Below are 8,637 nucleotides of genomic sequence, written 5' to 3'. Positions count from 1 at the left end.
AAAAAAAAAAAAAAAAAAAAAAAAAAAAAAAAAAAAAAAAAAAACCAGCATTGGGAGGCAATCTAAACAAGAAGTCTCCCTTCCTTTTAATGTGACCATGTGAGAATTTAAATGCATAAATAAAACCATAGTGTTTTTGTCATACTGATTTTTCTTTTTTGAGGGCCAGATATAACTTTGACATCAGAATTAAAGATGAATATATGCGGTAAGATAAATAACCAGAAGTATTCACTCATTTCATTACTCAATTCTCCTGAAACAGTATCCCTTGGTGTCAAAATGTGGCTACATAGGCCGATTGGAACTTCAGCCATCAATCTCAAATTATGGGTACGACCTCAAGCTTGAAAACTTCCCAGGAGGATCAAAAACATTTGAAATCATTTTAAAATTCTGTTATGGTCTCCCAGTGGACTTAAATTCTGTTAGAGAACGATTGTTATTTTGTTTATTAAAACAAAATAAAGATAGCTTGTATTAACAATTTAATCTTGAGCATTTTATGAATGGTGGAGGCCTGAAAGTATAGTGCAAAAAGAAATACGGATGAAGAAGATGATGATATGGAAGAAAAAAAAAAAAGTTAATGCTGTGGTTTTTTTTTTTTTTTTTTTTTTTTTTCTTTTAACAATAAGAGTTAATGCCTAAATCACTAATTTATTGAGAGTAATAATGACATTATAATGAGTGTTTTTTGACCCTTAGATCTAATGGTAATCAATGGTCTATAAAAGGTGTAACTCTTGTGAAGTTACACCAGGTGTAACTTGAACCCATCTCTCTCTCTCTCTCTCTCTCTCTAGATGACTTACAAACTTGAATTGTTTTTAGTTCTAAAAAAAAAAAAAAAGCTCATAAATATAAAATCATTCAAAAATTATGTTTTTTATGGTTTACTTATATTGGGCTCCTCGTTTTTTACACTAAATTAACTCATTTGGTACAAAAATTTAAAAACTTATATTAGATAAGACACATGTCGCAAAATTAAAATCTAATTGAAATCCAATTTTTATATTGAATTAACTCACTTGGCACAAAAATTTAAAAACCTATATTAGATAATTTAGATGGGACACATGACGCGCAAAATTAGACTCTAGTTGAATTCCAATTTGAAATCTAATTGGATTTTCTCTCAGCTTTATCTATTATTATATATATATATAGATATATAAATATATGTTAATCCCTTAATTAATTGCCAATTTAGTCCGCTAAACATTTCTAATTTGAATCATTAACCCTTTTTTTCTTCCTGAAAGAATTATTAATATTTAATACATTAGACATTATGTTTTGTGTGTTAGTTTAGTTCATGTATCTTATATATAAACGCCAATTTAGTTCACTGAACATTTCTAATTTTTGAATCATTAATCCTTTTTCCTTTTTGAAAGAATCATGAATACTTTAGACGTTATGTTTTGTGTGATAGTTTAGTTCATGTATCTTATAAATAAATGCCAATTTAATCCACTGAACATTTCTGATTTGAATCATTAATCCCTTTTCCTCTTTGAAAGAAGAAAAAGGGTAACGGCCGGGCACCAGAAGGTGTTTGTTAAGGATGATTTATTATAAGGTCCGCTTAATAAAAATTAGTATAAATTGATAAGAAATTTGAAAATATTACTGAAGTGACAAGCGGAATTTCAAAAGTTAACTTTACTAACACAACACCCTTAAAAGAATTATTAAGGGGGTGTTTGGTACATGCACTTAAAAACATGTGTTTTGTTGTTTAAAAACATGTGTGGAAATACATGTGGGTGAAAAATTGTGTGAAAATACATATAATATTATTTAAAAACTGAAAACATGTGTTTGAGTTGTCATACCAAAAAAGGCCTTATACTTTAGACATTATGTTTTGAAATACAAGGAAGAATCAAATAAAGGAAATTGGTCTCAGTTGACATGTATACAAAATGTACTGGAAAGGTTCCTAGTGTCCGGGGCACGGGTTCCAGTAGGGTCTAAAGAGTTTCCAGGCATTCTGAACCTAAAGCTGAAGGGTACGCCGCATTCACCACCCCCATCCTTTCCATAAATTCCTACAGACCACTCAGGTCTCCAAGGCTGTGAAGGCCAGTCATACCCATGATTACCAATGCACACATGGTATGCAACTTTGGATGCAACAGGTTCAATCTGAGTAAAAAAATGATCCCAAAACCATGAATATCCTCTTGCATAGCTGATGTCCCCAATATGTGATATAAAAGCTGGCTTGTCACCCAAAGCCTCAACATCACGAAGTATCCACTTCATGGTCGCTATGCTTTCTTCTTGTGTACGGAAAAACGTATTGTATGATATTGCAGTTCCCATATCACCAAACAGGAAGGCTATTGTTTCATCAGAGTCCTCATTCCTTGACACAAAGCTGTGAGTTGAACTCCAACCTCCAGCTAAAGTTATTTGTCAAAAATATTATTAAATATTCAATCATGAGTTGGCAATGCACATTTTTTTTAAGAAGAAAAAAGGAAAAAAAAAAATCACACACACTTTCCAATAATTTATTGACTTATTGGTACCAATTTAGTGTGAATGTGTGATAATTTGTACATGATTTGACTTTATTTGAAAGAGTATAAAATATTATTTAATAATTGTTTTTAGAAAAAACATAAATTGATAAAATGTAATAATATAGTCTTGTTCTCTCACTATTAACAATTGTGTTGCCCTAATAGATGGTCTTGCGAGTCAACTAATCCATGGTATATACATAATTAAATTACAAGCAATTGTCTTCACAGTCTATAGTCTACACCATTGATTTATTTATTCATATTGTCCCATATGGTGGTACCAAATATTTATTCATTATAAAATGTATTGATATGGTCTTGTTCTCCCACTATTAACATTGTGTTGCCCTAACAAATGGTCTTGTGGATCAACTAATCCATGGTATATAAATAATTAAATTACAAGCAATTGTCCTCACAAACTCTACACTCTACACCATTGATTTATTTATTTATATTATCCTATGTAGTGGTACCAAATATTTATTCATTATAAAATGTATTGATATGGTCTTGTTCTCCCACTATTAACAATTGTATTGCCCTGACAGATTGTCTTGTGGGTTAATTAATTCAACGTATATAAATAATTGAATTACATGCAATTGTCTTCAAAGACTCTATAGTCTACACCATTGGTTTATTTATTCATATTTCCTATATGGTGGTTCTTACCCTGCTTGGAACTTTCAGAAAAGAAGTTGAAAGTGGATTTTTTTTAATTATTATTTAATAATCAGGTTATTGAGTGTTACTTAACACTTTTTTTTATTATACAAGATAGAATTTTTACTTTAACTTAATCTAAGTGTATATGTATGTGAAGCTCCCTCTTGGAGATTTGAATCCTGACCCTTGCCCCCCACACCTCACAAACACTTATACTTGTAGAGTGACCATCGCACCCATCGCACCAAGGGTGTGCGATGATGAGTGTTACTTAACACTAAAATGTCATCATTATCACATTATCAACGTTTTCACTCGTTTTTATTTAAGTAGGCTATTTAAATTCAGAGCAATAAGGGCCATACTATAAATATATATATAAATATATATATATATTTATATATATTTATATTATATCCTTAAAACTTTTATTTACCAAACTTTCTAATAAAGCAAGTCAATGACAGAGTACTGGTATCTTTAATCATTTGATTTAGATGGACTTAACACTAAAATGTCGTCATGATGACCGTATTCATTGCTTTTGACTTAAGGAGACTATTTTAATTCAGAGCAAAAAGGGGGCCAAAATGGCCCATTAGCATTAATTTTTGAAATATTTAGCAACAGAGCACTGTTTCGGAAATAATTAGGAAAATACCACTTTTTCGGGCCCTATAGCGGCGTTTTCCTGCAAAAATTTTTTATAAGTCCCATAACAGGTTCAAGGGGCCCTATAGTGGCGTTTTTAAGCCCTATAGTGACGTTTTTGGGCTCTATAGCGGCGTTTTCCTGCAAAATTTTTTTTAAGTCCCATAACAGGTTCAAGGGGCCCTATAGTGGCGTTTTTAAGCCCTATAGTGACGTTTTTGGGCCCTATAGCGGCGTTTTCCTGCAAAATTTTTTTATAAGTCCCCATAACAGGTTCAAGGGGCCCTATAGTGACGTTTTTTAAGCCCTATAGTGACGTTCTCGGGCCCTATAGCGGCGTTTTCGGAAAAAGTGGTACTTCCCTAATTATTTCCGAAACAATGCTCTGTTGCTAAATATTTCAAAAATTAATGCTAATGGGCCATTTTGGCCGCAAAAAGGGGCTATAAAGATCCAATAATCAATGGCAGATTCCCTATTAATCTCTTAAAATTCTAAAGGTTAAGTCGGGTTTTAGTTAGTTTAACTAGTAAATTTTTTGTAGTTATCGTTAAATAAGATATCACTCCAAAAAAATTAAAAATTAAAAAAAAGTTTTATTTATCTATTTTAAAATAAATATATTACAGGTATAAATAGTATTTGACTATTATTATTTTGATTTCTATTTAAATTATAATAAAATAACAACAACAACAACAAAGATTTAGTCCCAAAATTTTAGAGTCAACTATGAATTTTCAATTGATTTGTTAAGAGGCGTAAATACACTTTTAGTCCCTATATTTTGACGTTTTTCCATTTTAGTCCCTACATTTTATTTTTTCCACTTTTAGTCCCTAAAACCAATTTACGCTTTCCGTTTTAGTCCTTGAAGCACTATTCCGTCACCAAACTAACGGGGAAACTGGACGCGGCTGACGTGAGTATTAAAATATTATTAAAAAAAATTATTTGACATTTTTTAAATGCCAAAATTTAAAAAAAAAAATTTAATTACTCAATTTTCTTTTCATTATTTGTGTTCTTCCCGTTCTTCCCTATAATCAATCTCCAGCAAAAAACAAACCCTAAACCCAGATCCTAACCAAACCCCAAACCCATATCCCAGTAAAGCAAACCTTAGCCTTCAAACCCATAAATTTTCTTGGCAAACAAACACAAAAAAAAACCCACTGGAAAAAAAAAAACCCCAAATCACCACCATCAAATCAAAGAACATGAAGATCAAACCCAAGCAAAAGAATAGAAACCCAGCAACCAAATGGCAAAAAATAATAATAAGTTTGGTGGACGACATTTTTACACCATCCAAGATATTTTTTTATCGATCTAAAAATTTCAAATTTTTTAAAAATATCTCAAACGCACAGAGAGAGACTGAGAAACTCTGTGAGCGAGTGTGAGTGAGAGATGGAGAGACACACCAGTGAGATATTGCTATTTTATTTTGTGGAGAGTGTGAGACCACGTATTAGTCAAGCTCCTCTGTAGTCTGCACTAACTTGTTTGAACAAATTATAAATTATTGCTACTCCACAAGTGTTTCATTTCTCTGTACAAGTTTCATCAACAAAACAGAACAAGAAAAAGAAGATAATTGATGGCTCTGATACACGACACAAAGACAATCAACGGATCACGATGAGGCTCAAAAAAAAAAAAAAAAAAAAAAAAAAAAAAAAAACCAACCCAAACCCAGATTTTGCTCACCGCCTTCTCCACCGTCAAGCGCACTCAGAACTTCACCGCCAAAGCCGCCGCTCAGCGCCTCGCTCAGGTCATGGCCTCTCCACTTCCCGTTTTCGGCGCTCGCTCTCACAAGGTACCAACCGATCACAGCATCTCTCTAACCCAGATCAAGCCGATCTCAGCCTCTTTCTATCTCAAACCCATCGCACCCGATCTCAGCCTCTTTGATTATGGTTTGGTTTGGGAGTGGATGAGTTGGGTGCTTTGCTGGGTTTCTATTCTTTGGATGGTTTGGTCTGAGAGTGGTTTTGTTGATGTGGTAGTGGATGATTTGATTCGGTGGTGGTGCTTTGTTGGTTGCTGGGTTTCTATTCTTTTGCTTGGGTATGATCTTCATGTTCTTTGATTTTGTGGTGGTGATTTGGGGTTTTTTTTTCCAGCGGGTTTTTTTTGTGTTTGTTTGCCAAGAAAATTTATGGGTTTGAAGGCTAAGGTTTGCTTTACTGGGATATGGGTTTGGGGTTTGGTTAGGATCTAGGTTTAGGGTTTGTATTTTGCTGGAGATTGATTATAGGGAAGAACACGGGAAGAACACAAATAATGAAAAGAAAATTGAGTAATTAATTTTTTTTTTTTTAATTTTGGCATTTAAAAAATGTCAAATAATTTTTTTAATAATATTTTAATACTCACGTCAGCCACGTCCAGTTTTCCCGTTAGTTTGGTGACGGAATAGTGCTTCAAGGACTAAAACGGAAAGCGTAAATTGGTTTTAGGGACTAAAAGTGGAAAAAATAAAATGTAGGGACTAAAATGGAAAAACGTCAAAATATAAGGACTAAAAGTGCATTTACGCCTTTGTTAAGATCAACCACGTGTATTATTTTCCTCAATTTTATTTAAATTATAATGATTTGGAAAATTTTAATTCATTTACTTAACTAAATCTGGAGAGATCTAGACTAGATCTGATGAGATCTCAACAAAATTCAATAAGATCCACCAAGAGTGTGCGGTGATGAGTGTTACTTAACACTAAAATGTCATCATTATCACATTATCACCGTTTTCACTAGTTTTTATTTAAGTAGGCTACTTAAATTCAGAGCAATAAGGCATACTATATATATATTATATCCTTAAAACTTTTATTTACCAAACTTTCTAATAAAGCAAGTCAATGACAGAGTACTGGTATCTTTAATCATTTGATTTAGACGGACTTAACACTAAAATGTCATCAAGATGACCGTATTCATTGGTTTTGACTTAAGTAGACTATTTTAATTCAGAGCAAAAAGGGAATCTATAGATACAATAATCAATGGCAGATTCCCATTAATCTCTTAAAGTTCTAAAAGTTAAGTCGGGTTTTAGTTAGTTCAACTAGTAAAATTTTTTGTAATTGTCGTTAAATAAGATATCACTCCAAAAAAATTAAAAATTAAAAAAAAGTTTTATTTATCTATTTTAAAATAAATATATTACAAGTATAAATAGTATTTGACTATTACTATTTTGATTTCTATTTAAATTATAATACAATAACAACAACAACAACAAAGATTTAGTCCCAAAATTTTAGAGTCAGCTATGAATTTTCAATTGATTTATTAAGATCGACCACGTGTATTATTTTCCTCAATTTTATTTAAATTATAATGATTTGGAAAATTTTAATTCATTTGCTTAACTAAATCTGGAGAGATCTAGACTAGATCTGATGAGATCTCAACAAAATTCAATGAGATCCATCAAAATCTCCATCAGAAGTATAACTCCACCATGATCGACAATATCTCGACCAGTTCTTGTGATTTCAACCAATCCAACCATTGGAATAGTGAAATCATGGCGGTGAAAGACCCATATACCCATGGTCGATGACAGGTGGTGCAATTCCAAACTAGAGTTGATAGGATTGAGTGGCACTCTGACCCTAAACTTGACCCATGGATACTCTTACTTATTTTATAGTGGATAAATAAAATTTAAATAAATTATATTTGAAATCACTTTTAAAAACTCTAAAGAATCTTAACCAACTTCCAAACCGTGTTACATTTTTGGTCTAGTTTGTTCAATTATCAATGCTTGAGCTTAACCTACTTTTCATTTAATATCAAGGAAAACTATTTCATAAGCTAATTAAGCTAGCAAAGTACCACATGTTGGCTTTCAGATATTGATCAGGTAATTTAATGAGTCTAGGTTATTAATTAAGTTTCAATTAGGGTGAACTCAAATGGTTTATTATGTATATGTTGAGGGCCAAACTCACTCTACACAAAAAAATAAAATAAAAAATAAAAAACGAGAATAAGAAGAAAGAAGAAAAAGAAGAGAAAGAAAGATCACCATCTATATCGTTTAAATCCAAAAAAGAAACAGAAAAAAAGAAAAAAGAAAGACCACCCCAAAATGTCTAGATAGCTGCATGAAGCCCACCAAGTAAAACCAATTGGACTTAGGAACCAATTGGACTTTGGAAGTTTCGTGACTTTAGTCTTTATTAGATTTACATTTGATAAGTGTCATTCACGTTGCAAAATCACCTATTCTCTTTTGCATCTTTGGTGGACTATTCACTTATTCAGTATTTAGTATTTAGCACTAACAGATCATAAAATCATCCAAATCCAAATTAGATAATTCTACAAGAATTTTCTGTTTTGTAGACAAATTGCAACAAAAAATAATAAATAAAAAAGAAAGAAAGAAAGAAACTGTATTATGCAAAATGTATGTTGTTTTCAGATCCCTTATTTTCCTATAATTGCGTCCACTCTCAATATAAATAAATAAATAAAGCCACAACTTACTTTTGAAATGAAAACCGAAATTCGAAAGAACTAATTTGACAAATTATTAGTGAAGATGCCGTAAAAATCACCAGTGAACCACACAGTCCTCGCGCACTCGAAGCAAGACTTGCATTACAAAAAGAGAAGACCTAACAGAGAGCACCGGTGTGGTGCCGGCCAAATACCCTCCGAAGGTCAAGTTAGAACTATTCTCACAACTCTAGAGTGCTAGAGAGGGGTAAATTATGCATACCTGTTTTGTGAGGGTCTTTGGGTTT

General features: G+C 32.1%; 1 pseudogene; it reads right to left on the bottom strand.

Annotated features, from left to right (window-relative positions):
- Positions 1–1,862: 1,862 nt before the first annotated feature.
- LOC115981384 overlaps positions 1,863–8,637 on the bottom strand; it is a 34,534-nt pseudogene continuing 27,759 nt past the window's right edge.

The sequence above is a fragment of the Quercus lobata genome, chromosome 3 (assembly GCF_001633185.2).
Source record: "Quercus lobata isolate SW786 chromosome 3, ValleyOak3.0 Primary Assembly, whole genome shotgun sequence".
Lineage (NCBI taxonomy): Eukaryota > Viridiplantae > Streptophyta > Magnoliopsida > Fagales > Fagaceae > Quercus > Quercus lobata.
The sequence above is the reverse complement of the archived record's forward strand: the minus strand, read 5'-3'. Positions and strand labels throughout refer to the sequence as shown.